Below are 15,361 nucleotides of genomic sequence, written 5' to 3'. Positions count from 1 at the left end.
CCTGCATTGCCACGTACCCCGAGCCCCGAGTCGAGCGGAGGGACTAGGGTTATGAGACAGACAAGACACACAAGACACACAACACACTGAGACTCATTCTTGTGAAGTGAGGCCTTTATTCAAAGTCGAACTCTCTTATATAGTTTGCTTGGCCCCTCCCAGGATCTTCCCAATGGTTAAGCAACACCTAAGCTCCCCCAAGGACATGCAAAAAGGGGAAGCAGGAAGGAGGGAAATTGCAGTCAGGACGTGCAAGAATGGGAGGCAGGAAGGAGGGAAATTGCAGTCAGGCCATGGGCTAAATGTATCAGGCCATGATTGCCCTTCCTGTTACACCTTTGAGAAACAAGCTGTGCTGTGGAGTTAACCTTTGGGAGACCCGGCCGTGCATGTCCCCCTTTTTTTTGTTTTTAATGGACACCTGTCTTAGGTTGTCCAGCAGTCAGTTGATGCCTTACCCGTCATGGGGAGCCCCACCTGGGGCATGTGGGGTCCCTGTCTTAGGTTGGTCATCAGCTCTGCCAGATCTTACCCGTCTCTGGCTGCCCAATACACATCATGCTCAACCGGACTTGAGCTCTAGGATTTTCCACAGCTAAAGTCATCATAGTTTGTCAAATGATGACCTGCTCCGGGGCTTGTTGCCTGCATAGGCAGCAAAGAAGAGTAAACAGTATTGCAATCATGGCTACCAACCATCAGTCCCAAGGCTAAGACTCTGCTCCATTCCTTAAACATCCATGCTACCAGTTAATGCCATTTACAATAACTTTCCTTGACATGAGGGTCACTTGGATCTTAACAATGTTCAAATATTGTTGAAAATACCAACAATCAAGAATCTCACAGAGCTAAAATGTTACATGTATACCACAATTTTAGCAGGAACCGGAGACCCCAACTACTTATCATCCCATCTGGCTCTTACATTTCCAAACAGAAAAATGGATCCCAAAAGTTCTTAGGGAAAGGGCCGTAGTCATCAGCTCTTAGCTTCTTCCTGGTGAGTGGGGGGTGCAGTTGGGTAACAGCAGCAGTTGGGTAACAGCAGCAGTTGGGGGTCAGTCCATCTAGTGGTTCCTGCTAGAAGGCAGAAGTCATCAGGTGTTTGATGTGCGTCCTGGCACTTGAGAGGCTTCTCTTTCGGAACCATTCAGCTGCACAAACTTTGTAGGTCCTGAGAAAACAGAAATAGACATGCCTCTCCAAGAGCTTAATCATGTATCCATATATTATTTTCAAAAGGATTTAGCTTAGCAATTCACATTTATGAATATTTTCATCTATAAGCCAATTAGGATAGACTACATAGCTTGCCACATAAGCATGTACATGTATATCAGATAACACATTATAAAACAAAACTGCTTTTGTAACAGTTACTTGAGAATTCTCTTAAGTGTGTTAAAATTACCAGTTGTTTAGAATTACATTCTGCTTTTAATGATCTGAATAAACCATACCTATAGTTTACTATTACATTTTAGCAATGCCCCCCAATTTTTTTTTTTTTAACAGATTGAATCAGTTGTCTGTCCTACAATTAACTTTTCGAACTAAAAGATCCAACCTTTGAAACATTCTTCTGACTTTGAGGCTGCTAGGGGCCCATCTAGAAGTCCCAAAACCAGAAGAGTTAAGCATATTAAATATGCCAAGAGGCCTTAAAATATCCAAACTGATTTGAACAGCAACATATCAAAAAATTTTTATCACATGTAAATGATCACCCAAATATTTCAAAGTAAATACATAATAGAAAATACTCCTGAAATCACAGCTCTTCTCATAACTTTTTAAGAATTTTACTAAATTCATAGTTTGGAACAAGAATAGAGCTTACTGAACCTGTATAGACATTTGATAAAGTTACCAATTAAACAGAGACTAAAGTTCAATGCTTTGATTTTTTAACAGCTTTAAAAATTAGAGATATTTTTGTTTTTAGATATTTACTAGCATTTTTATGTATGCACACTTCAAAAAACTTCAAGTACTTAACAATAAGGTGAAAATAACTTGAAAGAGATGTTACAACACTGTTGTTTCTCACAAGAAATCAGACTCGAACTCCATTGTCTTAAAGGCAAAATGCAGAAGTTATACACCTCATAACCATTTTCACTGTACAATTTAAACGAATTTGTTGTTTTCCTGTAAGGCAAAATCTCATATTTCTTTGTAAATAAGAACACAAATAATTCACAATCAGGGCCAATTTCATAATTAGGAAACATCTGATAATCTAAATTATTTTGAATGACAATTACACTACTCAAATTTTTGTCTCAATCTTTGAGAGTTCCAGGGATCCTACTAGAACGCTCAAAGTCATGAGACTTGGTTTAGAACTCTGAAGAATTTAGAGGTCCTAATGAGTTAAATAATAAAATACCTTTAGCATTTAACTGTATGCTCAATGCCAAGACAACACTGTAAGCTGAAGATCAAATATCATAGAAGAAAACATCATAGGAACTTTTCCCCAGTGGAGGTAGGGAGTCTGGTGTGGCCAGGGCCTGTTGAATTTGTTAGACCTCTCTAAAATTATTTACCAGGAGAAAGAAAGGGGGTAGGTCATCGTCCGTCACATCTTGTCTGTCAGTCAGTCACACACGCACCCAGTTCTGAACAAGAACAACTTAACAACTCAAGACAAAGATAGAACTGGAGAAAGAATAATAAAACAAAATCTAGTTCTTGTCCGGACAAAAATAATAGAACACCAACAATAATGACTAAACATATGCACAAACACCAAACACATCAGAACAGAGACATATAACTCTTAAACCCTTTGCGATTTCCAACATTTCTTTGACATACTTTAACCTGGAGCTATTTTATAAAACAAGTACTTAGGTTCCTCTCATGTTTTAGGTTAATTCAACAGTGGACCACTTTATATCAGATTATTTTTGTTAAATTAAGTTGCAGAACACGTGTCTTTCTTTCATTTTTTTTTCTTCCTTACTCTTTTTTTTTTTTTTTTTCTTTTATTTTGAATCTACCTTGCTTGAATTGCTTAACTCTCCGGTCAGCCTGTTCTGACCAACAGCATTCCCCATTTTATGTAGAAGTTCTTCAAGCTCGGTGTCCAATTTATCCTGGGAGAAGGCTGAACCCGTTTTATATTCCTTTTCGCAGGATAAATTAAACACCAAAACCTAACTCTACTTCAAAATAAATCTAAAACCTAACTATGCCTCAAAATAAATCTAAAACATTAACTATATTTCAAAATAAATCTTAAACCTACCTATATTACAAAATAAAACTCCCTTTCCTACCAGTTTAGGAAAGACTTACAATACGTCCCACTTACCTGCTGGCCAGCCTCCTGGGACGACCCTTCGTCGTGTATCCTCTCTTTCTCGATCTCGGTGGAACCTCCATTTGTTGGCAACGCCTGCATTGCCACGTACCCCGAGCCCCGAGTCGAGCGGAGGGACTAGGGTTATGAGACAGACAAGACACACAAGACACACAACACACTGAGACTCATTCTTGTGAAGTGAGGCCTTTATTCAAAGTCGAACTCTCTTATATAGTTTGCTTGGCCCCTCCCAGGATCTTCCCAATGGTTAAGCAACACCTAAGCTCCCCCAAGGACATGCAAAAAGGGGAAGCAGGAAGGAGGGAAATTGCAGTCAGGACGTGCAAGAATGGGAGGCAGGAAGGAGGGAAATTGCAGTCAGGCCATGGGCTAAATGTATCAGGCCATGATTGCCCTTCCTGTTACACCTTTGAGAAACAAGCTGTGCTGTGGAGTTAACCTTTGGGAGACCCGGCCGTGCAGTGCCAAGCCTTTGGGCTGTTCTCAACTGCTTTTCCAGGCCATAGGCAAGGAGCTGGATGGGAAGTGGGGCTGCCGGGATTAGAACCAGTTCCCATATGGGTTCCTGGTGTGTGCAAGGCAAGGACTTTAGCCACTAGGCTACTGCACTGAGCCCAAGAGAAGGTTATATATATACAGGATTATATAGACTCTTACACAGGATGCTTTCCTTATTTGAAGCTCACTGCCTTTCACTTGTAGTGAGTTAGTATTTGTACTTTAGCCTGAAGTTATGGTGGTCACATGCTCAGCCAAGATGGAAGCAGAGCTGAAAATTGTCTTACATCTTATAGAAACCTCTTAAGGCTTTTTAGTTTTTAGAATCTACTAATTGTTACAGCCAGAATGAGTGTATTCTTTAAAGTGTAGATTATTTGAGTAAGACTTGAAATGTTTCAATTTAAATATGTGAAAGTTAGGGCCCAGCGCAATAGGCTTGGGGCCAATGTCCTCACCTTGAACACACTAGGATCCTATATATGGGTGTGAATTTGTGTCCTGGCTGACCCGCTTCCCATGCAGCTTCCTGACTGTGGCCTGGGAAAGCAGTGGAGGACAGTGCATGGCCTTGGGAATCTACACCCACATGGAAGACTTTGAAGGAGTTCCTGGTTCCAGGCTTCAGAGAACCTAAATACAGAAATCTTTAAAATTCAATTTGTGAGACCTAGAGAAAAGGAGACATACTTACTTTACATTGGTTGTTGTTTGCCAGATTTGTGCTCTGTTTGACAGTGGGAAGTCAGCAGGAGTCTGTGATGCCAAGTAATACCCATCCTCATGAGTGAGAAATGTGTGGTTAGATGCTTACACACCAGTCATCACCATGGCTGTCTGGATTAGAGAAGTCATCATAAAACACATATAAAATGATATTTCTCTTTATGTTTTCTAGGCATTAGCAGATGATCTGGAATCTGAGAATAGAATCCTTGGAAAAAATGGCCTTGGAGGTAAAAGATGCCATGTTCCTTTAAAGTTAATAGAGGAAAAAAAAGACTCACAGAGAATATTATGTGGATAATTTTGACTACTTGTGTTTATATTATACAGTTTAACATAAGTGTTCATCTTACGCAGTAGAAATGCACTAAACAATCACTCTGTTCAAAAACAGTAAACTAGCAAGAAGATTGAACTTTCTGAATCATACAAAAAGAGCCAATTTCAAACTGTTACTGTTCTTTATAAATACTGTAGGCTTTCCAGGGAAGCTGAGCTAACTGGAAATGTTGGTTCATGCTGACATTTTCTAATTCTAGTTGAACAACAAAAAGAAATGAAGCTACAAACATTTCTATAAGTGTATGCACAAAATGTAACCTTTTGATGTGATTATTATTTTTTGTAGTTAAAAAAATAAGATCAACAGAGCATTAGTAATATACTTTAAATAGGTTACTGGCAGCAGGGTAGGTTTTAAAATTGAAAATAATTTGCTGTTGGACCTGGTGCTGTAGTCTACTGGTTGAAGTCTTCGCCTTGCATGTGCTGGAGTCACATTAGATGCTGGTTCGTGTCCTGGCTGCTCTTATTCCCTCCCTGCTCCCTGCTTGTGGATTGGGAAAGCAGTAGAGGCTGGCCCAAAATCTTGGAACCCTGCACCCATGTGGAAAACCTAGAGGAGGCTCCTAGCTCCTGGACTGATTGTTCAATTTTAGCATTCAGAAAACAAAATATTTTGATTTATATTTTTAGTCTATCATAACTTTATGTAATAAATGTATGAGGTTTTCTGTGAAAAAATAATACTTTACTAAGAAATATAGATGAGTAGTAAAAATGCAAATTAATAGTCTTGGTTTTGAAGGTCCAGTTTTACCAGCATTTCAGTTTTCCAGAACTGGAACACAAAGGTAAAGAAATTTGTCTTTAGTTTATAGACTGACTTGTGTTTCAGTTGAACAAAATTATTATAAGATAAAATGAGGCAAGAACTGGTGATCATATCAAAGACTAAGAGTCAAGAGTCCCAAATTTTTGTATAATACTACAAGAGAAGTCCAAAAACAGATTCAAAGGAATGTATTAATTTAGTATTTTGTAAACTTATTAATAGTCTTATCAAAGTCTAAAATAGTGTTACTAAATAAACTATTAGAAAACTTTGATAAGTTCTTCCTTTCATATAATGTCTGAGTCTTGTACAGATTGATCTGTGATCCAGATGTATTTAGTGAATTCTAAATGTTAGAAGTGCTGAGTAGCTGTTACAGGGTCCTGGATAGAGTGAAGCTTCCAGAAACTAATGCCCTGGAAGGAACACTCTTGTGTTTGGCTGTTTGTAAATTCAAAACCTTTTTAATGATAAACAGACAAAGAGATACGTGGGCATTTTTAACGAAGATTTATTGTTATTGGAAAGGCAGATTTTTCTTTGCTGGTTCATTCCCCAAGTGGCAAATCCGCCAGAGCTGAGCTGACCCAAAGCCAAGAGCCAGGAGTTTCTTCTGGGTCCCCCTCATGGGTGCAGCATCCCAAGGCTATGGCCAGCCTTGCTTTCCCAGACCAGTAGCTGGAGCTGGAAGGGAAGTGAAACAGCCAGAACATGAACCAGTACCCATGTGGAATTCCAGTGCATGCAAGGAAGGGACTTCAGGAATGAGGCTACTTAACCTGGCCCAAGGTGTGGAGCTTTTAAATTATTTATTATGCCAACAGCTTAGCTTAGTTTCTGCCAACTCATGAAAAGTTGAGAATTATACGGAAGTAACCATCTACACATTCCTGAAGTTTGTAATACTGGCAGGAAAATGGTTCTCACGATATTTAGTAACTGGCACTTATTCACAAACAGGAAGCTGAAAGAGTTCAACTTCAACTGGACAATTTCCTCAATCAACAGAAAGCCAAGGCAGTGTTGGAAAGGGGAAAATAAAAATGAAAGGTAAAGACTCACTGGAGAAAGGAGGAGGAAAATTAGTATTATTTATACTGGACCAAAGAGCAGTGATGACATCCAGACATCTACAGGTAAGGAAGGAATCAAAATGGGAGCAGTGCAGACAGTACTATGGGCTGTAAGAATGTGTATGTGTGTATACATATTCAAGTCCCTGTGCTTTTCTGTGTCCACTTTTGCCTTCTGGGACTGTCAATTCAATATTATCTTGGAGACTTGACTTTAAATTAAGCAGTGTAACATCAAGTTAGTAATGTTGAATCATGATTCAAAGACAGTTCTTTCTAGCTCTAAAATCATGTCTGATGACATGTTCTTTGTTTTTATAGATGCATTTGAGAACTCACTTTATAGATAGCATTTTTGTTTTGTGTTTCTCAGCACTTTTACCCTCTAAATCCAAGGTTAAAGTTAGCATATGTTAGGTTAAAGGTAGTTACCAGATTAAATAGAAGAACCGAGCAGAGAGAATAATATTTATTACCTGACATGCTGCTTTCACATGAACAAGCAATTCTAATTTTAGTGATTTATATACACAGCAGTACATGTCTAATCTCAAATGTATCCTGTTTAGCACTTGTGAAACAGTTAAATATGTGAAAACTGCAAGATTGTTTGCATGGGTTGTGCACATAATGCCACTTGTTCAGATTCATCTGTTCTGGTAAGAGGTGAAAAAATTTATCACTGAAGATGGCAGGGCAGAGGTTGATTCTCACTACCTTGGAGTCATGACCTGACAGTCATTCTTGAATTACCAGTAATCTTCCATCCATGAGTCTCTCTGAACTTTTGCCAAGGCACAGAAAGCTTACTAGATGCTGTTCCACTTAGGATTTCCTCAGCAATGATTTGTCATGCTGACCAATTCTTCCGAATACAGCCCACAGTTTGTCTAGGAAAAGCATACTTACTATTTGATTTTCTTTATGTTTATCTTGTGATTTGTCTTTGGCCTCTTGATCTGAGCATTCTTTAACTTGAAATTTCCCTGAGTTCTATTTGGATGCTGTTTCCATTCTACCTATTTCTTGTGAGCTCACATACCTTTGTGGCTCTCATTCCATATCTCTTTTCTCTAGCCCAAACATCTTCTAGTTCCCAGTGCTATTCTTCATCTATACTGAGTTTTCTTCTTATTCAGGAATCCACAATTCATTATATATCAAAGGAATTGATTTCTTTCCTCCAAGTTTCATTTTCTCCCTAAGCACTCAGTCTCCTTGCAAACTCACCTATCTAATCGCTGATGCTGGAAACTGGGGATTACTCCTTATCAATACAATTAGGAACCAACATGTTTTACCTACCTTTCTGAATTTACTAAGAGTGTCCTTGGTCAAGCTGTCACCAGGACTCTAATTGACTACCTTCAGTTCAATCACCACTCTGGAATCAGTTTCAAATTTGGTGTTTGTGTGATCTTTCCTGAACATTAATATTTATTTCTAGAATTAAATTTTCAGTGTATATGTTGATACTGTTGTAAAGGTCTGCTTTGTTTTCAACAGGGTAGAGCATATGGTCAGACATTCTGTTGACAGTGTTGTGAATGGATGATGTTGGGAAATGTTTCCCCAAATAAAGGTGTTAGGGAGAAGAAAGAAATAGTATGGTAGTTTGGGCAGTTGTCCAGGAGTGGTTTTCTATTTGCCTGGTTGCTGGCATTGTGGCAGAGCTGCTTGTGACGCTGTTTTCCTTCGTATAGTGCCACTCCTCTATTGTTCAGCTTCCTACTGATGCACCTGGGAAGGCAGTAGGGGATGTCCAAGTTTTGTGTCCATACCCACTCTGTGGTTTCCATGAGATTCTCCTGTTCTTGGCTTAGCCTGCCTTAGACCTGGCCATATTTGGAGTGACCTACCAGATGAAAGATCTCTTCCCTGTTGTTGAGTCTCTTGTCTCTCTTCTTTTTACTTTTCTTTCCTCATCTCCACTCCTGTTCCAAACAGTCTGCAGAGAGAGTTCTACTTCAGCTCACAGCCAGTCACTTGATGCTGAATTTCAGAATGAGATTTAGGATTTATGTAACCTCACATATCTTTTATTCTGTAATATTTAAATCTGATTTTAAGCATCCTTTAATTTCATTTTATTTGAAAGGCAGAGAGAAACAAACCAATGCAGACAAATCTCCCAAACATTAACTTTGTCCAAGATGCATACGAGTGAGCCAGGTCAAAGCCAAGAAATAGGGAGCCCAGTTCTGGTTTCCACACTTGTGGCAGGGACCATTGACTTGAGATATCTCTTGTGCCCCCCCAAGGTATACATGAGCAGGGAGCCAGATGGAATCAGTGCTGCACTTGAAGCAAGGTAAATCATTATGAGGCGTTGCTTTCTCAGCAGCCACTCAACTGCTGCAACAATGGCATTCTCCTGGATTTTGTTTTACAACACCATTGCAGTACTCTATGTTTTTTACAAGATGGATGTTTTTAGATCACAATACAACTGATACTTTTCTTCTCAGGAATGTCTTCTCCACTTCACTTCCTTTTTACGAGCCATACTCATGTGTGAAATTCATCTTAAATTAACACATATTTGATAAATGAAAGTACATTTACTTCTGTGATTTCAAAGTGAGTTAGTCCAGATTCCTTGCAATAAATTATAGGCAATTATAACTGATTACAAATGAAATCACAACATTCTTGCATTTGATCAGACTAGGGTAGTTTCATGAAATATTTGTACATAGCATATGCCCTGTGGCCATTAATTCACTGTCTAAATTAGAATCTTGAGACAACAAACACCAGGTGGGGCCTTGCATGAAAATGGTTTAATCATGACCGTGTGGGTTCTGATATCTCTTAAAGGCAGAGCATGTGAAAACAAATACCTGTTACCTGAGGGGGGGGGGAAGCAGAGATCTTGAAATTGACCTTGACAGAGAGTGATCTCTTAATGTCAAAGATTCTATAGGCATATTCTCATTTTCATGCTGAAATGGTGTTATGAAAAATAATTTTGGCTGAAAAGTAACCAACTGCATCTTTCTTGGACTGTGGCTTGGTAAGACCTAAAGGATCTATTATGATGGATTAATTTCAATGAAATATTTAATTTTATGTGTGTATTTTAAAAATCAGTTTATGAAACTTTGAGCTTATGTAGCATCACTTCATGTTTGTATCTTGATTAATTAAGAATATGTCTCTTAATATCCTAATGGGTGATGAAAACGCTGCTTCAGTTACTAATGAAAGATGATCTCCTACTCTAACCTTAACCTCCAAAGCTCAGAGAAGGAAAGGGCTGGCTCCACACTTTTGAATCCACACTTGTGGGTCTGAATGGTACAGCTTGTGGGACATGCCCCTTAAAATTGCATCTGTTCAATGCACTGCACAGTTATCCACAAAGGAATCCTGAGAATCACAGGGGCTTCTGGTCACTGAAGCACTGCCTACAGCCAGGACGAGAGTGAAGTTAACCCTAACCCTAACCCTAACCCTAACCGTAGCAGTAGCTCCTGCTACAGGGCATGCACAGGTGTGCTGCCTGTGTATTTGGAATTCTGTGCTTCTCAATATCTTGAGGAAATGTTACTTAGAAATTTGTCAGTATTTCCTTATTTCAAATAATAGAATGTGTGTGTTTGACATGAACATTTTCACATTTCAGATGTTGAAATAAGGTTTCAGCATCTAATATATTTTTTTGAAGATTTATTTCTATTATTTTTTTATTGGAAAGGTGGATATACAGAGAGGAGAGACAGAGAGGAAGATCTTCCATCTGATGATTCACTCCCCAGGTGAGCGCAATGGCCGATGCTATGCTGATCCGAAGCCAGGAGACTCTTCCGGGTCTCCCAAGTGGGTGCAGGGTCCCAAAGTCTTGGTCCATCCTCAACTGCTTTCCCGGGCCACAGGCAGGGAGCTGGAAGGGAAGCGGGGCTGCCGGGATTAGAACCAGCGCCCATATGGGTCCTGGGCGTGCAAGGCGAGGACTTAACCACTTGCGCCACTGCGCCGGGCCCAGCATCTAATATTTTTAACATAAAATTTCTCCTTGGTTTTGAAAGTGTCATAACACAGTTGAAAGATGTCCTAAATTATAATATTTTTCTCTACATTCTGTTTATTGAGAAAAACTAATTAAAGGGCATGTTTACGTGGACATTATAACAAATATATACATTAAAAGTGTAGGAATGTGTTGCCTTCCTGCTAAACAGAAAGTTCCTAAGCTTTATATACACAAAAGTTATACAATTTAATGTCCTAAAGTACAGAAGATCATTTATAAAAATATTTTACACTACTATTTATTTATTTCTTACTATGCAGTTCAAACCCCTAGAACGGTTTTGTATAATGGCACACAGATACCTGTCCCTGTTATAGGAAGCCTGCCTCAGATGCAAGGTACTTTGCTGCCTGAACTGACACAGTGTGGTATAAACAGAAGTCAATCCAGTTTGATAGTCCTGCAAACATTTTACAAGATTAACACAACTAATTTCCATTTCTCTTAACTGCAAGATTAAAAGATGAATAAAAACCAAAAACATATTGCAACTTAAAAAATCATCAAAACATCTTGGTTTTAGTTAATGTTTCTGTCAAGCACAATGCTTTAAAAAAAATTAAAGTGCGGCATGATGATGTACAGTATCTGTGTCCATAGCTTTTTGTTTCTATTTTATGTGCAGAGATAAACCATCCTGCTAAGAAATAAAAAGCACATGTCTCAACATGCACAGTCATTGCTGGGTTTCTGCAGGGAGTGCAGACAGCTGTCTCCCCCAATACACCACAAAGCTGATATAAGTGTTTTCTCAAAGAAAATAAAAATGATGTCTATATTTACAACTTTGAACCAATCTGCACAATTCATGATTAATAAATGGAAGGAAAAACTTCTTTTTTTAAAAAAAGATACACTGCTTGTTCTGAAGAGGCATACTACCTAGTTAGTGGTTAGAATAAAAACTGTATACAATTTTGTATTAGACATAAACTCTAGTTAGCAACTAACACATCTGTCCCTGTTGTAACATCAATAGGCTCTGATTGGGAGAGAGAGGGGCATGTCACATACCAGTGCCTCTAGCATCTTCCAATTTAAAGCAATATATCTGAACTGTTCCAAAGTATTCCTTGGCTCCTCAAAGGAGTCTCACTGGCCTCCATTTTTAGGAGCCGCCTGTCCACAAACTTGACTTCTCCTTTGTCAACTGCAGCCTTCTCTTACTAAAACACAATCTGTATACTTTATTTTTTGTTTTTTAAAAAGTTTTTTCTTTGAAAAAGTCAACTATCAATGTCATATTCCATCAGGATTAATATGCTGAACGATATTTACATCTCCAACTACCAGGTCACGATCCCTATTATATGTTGAAATTAGAATGATAAATTATCATATGCTTTGCATATCAGAGTTGGTATCACCTTTCCCATAGGGAATGCTGCCTGAAGTTAACATATTCCCAAAGGTAAAATGCACATTCTCTGAAATGCATTTTATTACGACAATGTATGTATTTACTCATAAAAATAATAGACAAAGACAGTTCTACACTGACTCTCAAACTGTGGGTTTAAAATTTCAGGTTAAAATCAACCATTTGCTTTGTAGAGGGAGAAGAGTTCTGCTAGTGTTGAGAATTAAAGGATCTCTTGGAATTAGAAACAGTGATACTGTTTCATTTTGAAATGGCCTTTGCCTTTTTATGACTGATTTTAATTCTGGATTTCATCTTGCCAACTACTATCCTGTTTAAACACTGCTGACAGCTAAAAGGAATTTCTGATGAAACTAAAGTGGTCCAGTGGTAAGTTACATATGCATCCTACTTTGAACAATCCCAGCCAAATTGGAGAAATGTGCTACTACACTCTTAATAACTAATGCAATAAAACCTTCCAATTTCATGTTTTACTTTTTGCTTTAATCAACTAAGAGTAGGCTTCTGGGAAATATTCACTTTAACCCATGTTTTGACTTTATAATACTGTTTACCAAGGTGGTGAAGTAGGCAAAGCTTGGGGTAAAAAAGGCATTTTCTCTACAGGCTCATTGCTATGTTGAGAGGGGCAGCTAATGTTATGAGTGTGGGCAGGTTCATTGGAGATGCAATGACAGGATGTGCTATGTTCACTGGAGCAGTGACGGGTAGGGAGGTTGACAGGGGTAGTGAGTGTTAAAGAAGAAGTCATGGATAATGGGCTGGTTATAGTTACAGGATGCCCTATGTTCATTGGGCTGCTTATGTTAACTGCACTTGAAACATTTACTGGACTTCTCATGCTCATTGCAGCTGCTACTAAGCCTGGGTTTGACATAATCCCGGATGACACAGAGGATGTTGTATTGAATGGAGTAGTGAGTGTCACAGGTGTCGTTGCGGCCGTGGAGGTTTGGCACAGGTTAGCAGCTTCTTTCTTCCTTGCTTTGACAGCTTCTTCCCACAGTCTCAGTGTTTCCACGTGTTTCCCTGGCCAGCTTGTCACGTGCTGCTGCTGCTGCTTCTGGCTGCTGGTCTCTTCACTCATGCATGCTTTACTGAAGCCTTGTTTGCATGTATTACAGTTGATACTTTGACTTTGTCCGTGTGTCTTTAAGTGGCTGGTGATATATGCCACACTCAGGAGCTTCCCACAGATGTTGCATGACACCTTGCCTTCGTGGTGCACCATGTGTGTCCTCAGTCTGTCTTTGGTGGCAAAGGCAGCAGTGCATGTTTGGCACTTGAAAGGTCTTTCTGTTGAATGGACATATTTTACATGACAGCCTAAATGGTCAGGCCTGGAGAAGCCTTTCCTACAAACATTGCAAGTATAGGGTTTGGTGATGCCTCCTTCGTGAGACCTCACATGGTAAGTCATCCGGTCCTTCATTTAGAAGTGCTGATTGCAAGTAGGACACTCAAAGGGCTTTTCGTCTGAGTGGGAGAGCTTGTGCCAATTGTGGTGGTACACATCTTGGTAGGCCTTCCCACACATCTCACAAGCATGGTACTTCTTGACAGGCTTACTAGGTTTCTTGACAGACTGGGTCACAGGCATAGCTGTGGTGCTGGCACTACTACTGGGGTTGGTGCCAGAGGATGATGTAGTGACTGTTGATAACATGCCTGCAATGGTTGAGACCAACGAAGTTCGGGTGCTGTCCCCAGCGATGGTGGAGATCAGGGGAACCACCGTGGTGGGGGTTTTCTTTGGCCGGGACACCGACTTGATCCCTTTTTAGCAGGACTCATGGGGCCTCAGGTGATAGCTGTCCCTGAAAGCTTTACTGCAGTGAGTGCACACAAATGAAGTTTGGGGTTTTTCTTTTTTAATTCCAATGGCATCTTTTAAAGTCTCTGGTGCAGCCTGAGGTTTCTGAGTTATTAGTATGGGAAGCAATGGTTTCTGGTCAGGGGGCTCCACAGTACAACTCAGGAGAGGCAGCAGGCTATTCTGTGCTGCCTGCTGTTGGTGATGGGAGGCTTCATGGGCCTGGAATAGGAACACAATCCAGTTGGACTCCATGGCTGCTGTGGCCGACCCCCCCACCCCCCTTTCCAGTTCCCCCGCTCGGGGAGCCTGCTGAACGGGAGGAGGCAACAAGAAAGTGGTGGTGGTGGCAGCAGCAGTGGCAGCAGCGGCTCCTCAACATGGCAACCCTGAGTGGGGCTGCTTCCGGTCTAAATTATAATTTTAATGAGAAGTATATAATTTATGAAATTAAGTGAAGTTGTCAAAGTTCGCATTTTATCTAATGAATTGATTGTAAAATCAATTATTTCTTGTGTCTTCAAATAAAACTTGTACTGTGCTTCAAAATGCTACCAAAAATCGAATTAAAAATGTTTATTTTTATATACAAAACAGGCAGTCTATAGTCCACAATATGCTTTTGGGTTGGATTTCAAGATTGTTTTATTCCAAAATAAACAATTTTAATTCCATTTTTGAGTGTTTGAAGTATGCTGATGAATTATCATAGTTGGCTTTGTTCAACAACGTCATTAGAAACTTACTAGGACAAAATGTTGGGAAAAATAGAAAATATGAAAAGACTGTACATATCTAATATTACAAGTGTTTTCAAGTGTTTACAGCAATTGGCGTTAGATGTGATTTATTTCGTTGTAAAAATTTTTAAATCCATGCATTGTTTAAATGTTATACATATAAAATTCTTTTTTTTCATGGTCAGCCCATTTATTTCTTTTTTTTTTTTTTCTTTTTTGGTTCCATTTAAGAGCTGATTACAATGAGCATGATCTAGGTGCCTACAAATGCTAAAAGCTGAAAATAGCTATCTATTTGTAGATAGAGGTGGATTTGTAAGCTCACCACTTTTTTTTATAGAAGTCATCTTTTGAAACCAGAACTACATAGATAAATTTGTATTTCCAGTTTATAGAATCTTGAGTAAACTTTTCATTTGAATTTTCAGTTACGTGGTGTGAGAATCTCATTAAGAAGATTTTAGCACTGAAAAAAGTGTTTAGAGTTTAACAAAGCTCTAACTTGTTAAATATTCTGTTATTTTGGGGACTTTAAAGAATTCAGTACTTGTAGATTTAAAGCATTTCTTGACACCATGAGAATACATTTTTTTAATTAAATGTGTATTTAGGCTGAATTCTAGATTTTCTCATAGGGTTT

General features: G+C 39.1%; 1 pseudogene; it reads right to left on the bottom strand.

The window, feature by feature from the left end:
- Positions 1-12,718: 12,718 nt before the first annotated feature.
- LOC121160184 lies at positions 12,719-14,236 on the bottom strand (annotated as a pseudogene).
- Positions 14,237-15,361: the final 1,125 nt, after the last annotated feature.

This window comes from Ochotona curzoniae, unplaced genomic scaffold (genome assembly GCF_017591425.1).
Source record: "Ochotona curzoniae isolate NIBS_2020 unplaced genomic scaffold, NIBS_Ocur_1.0 contig_440, whole genome shotgun sequence".
NCBI classification, from domain to species: Eukaryota; Metazoa; Chordata; class Mammalia; order Lagomorpha; family Ochotonidae; genus Ochotona; species Ochotona curzoniae.
Note: the sequence above shows the minus strand (reverse complement) of the source record. Positions and strands in the feature narration are given on the sequence as shown.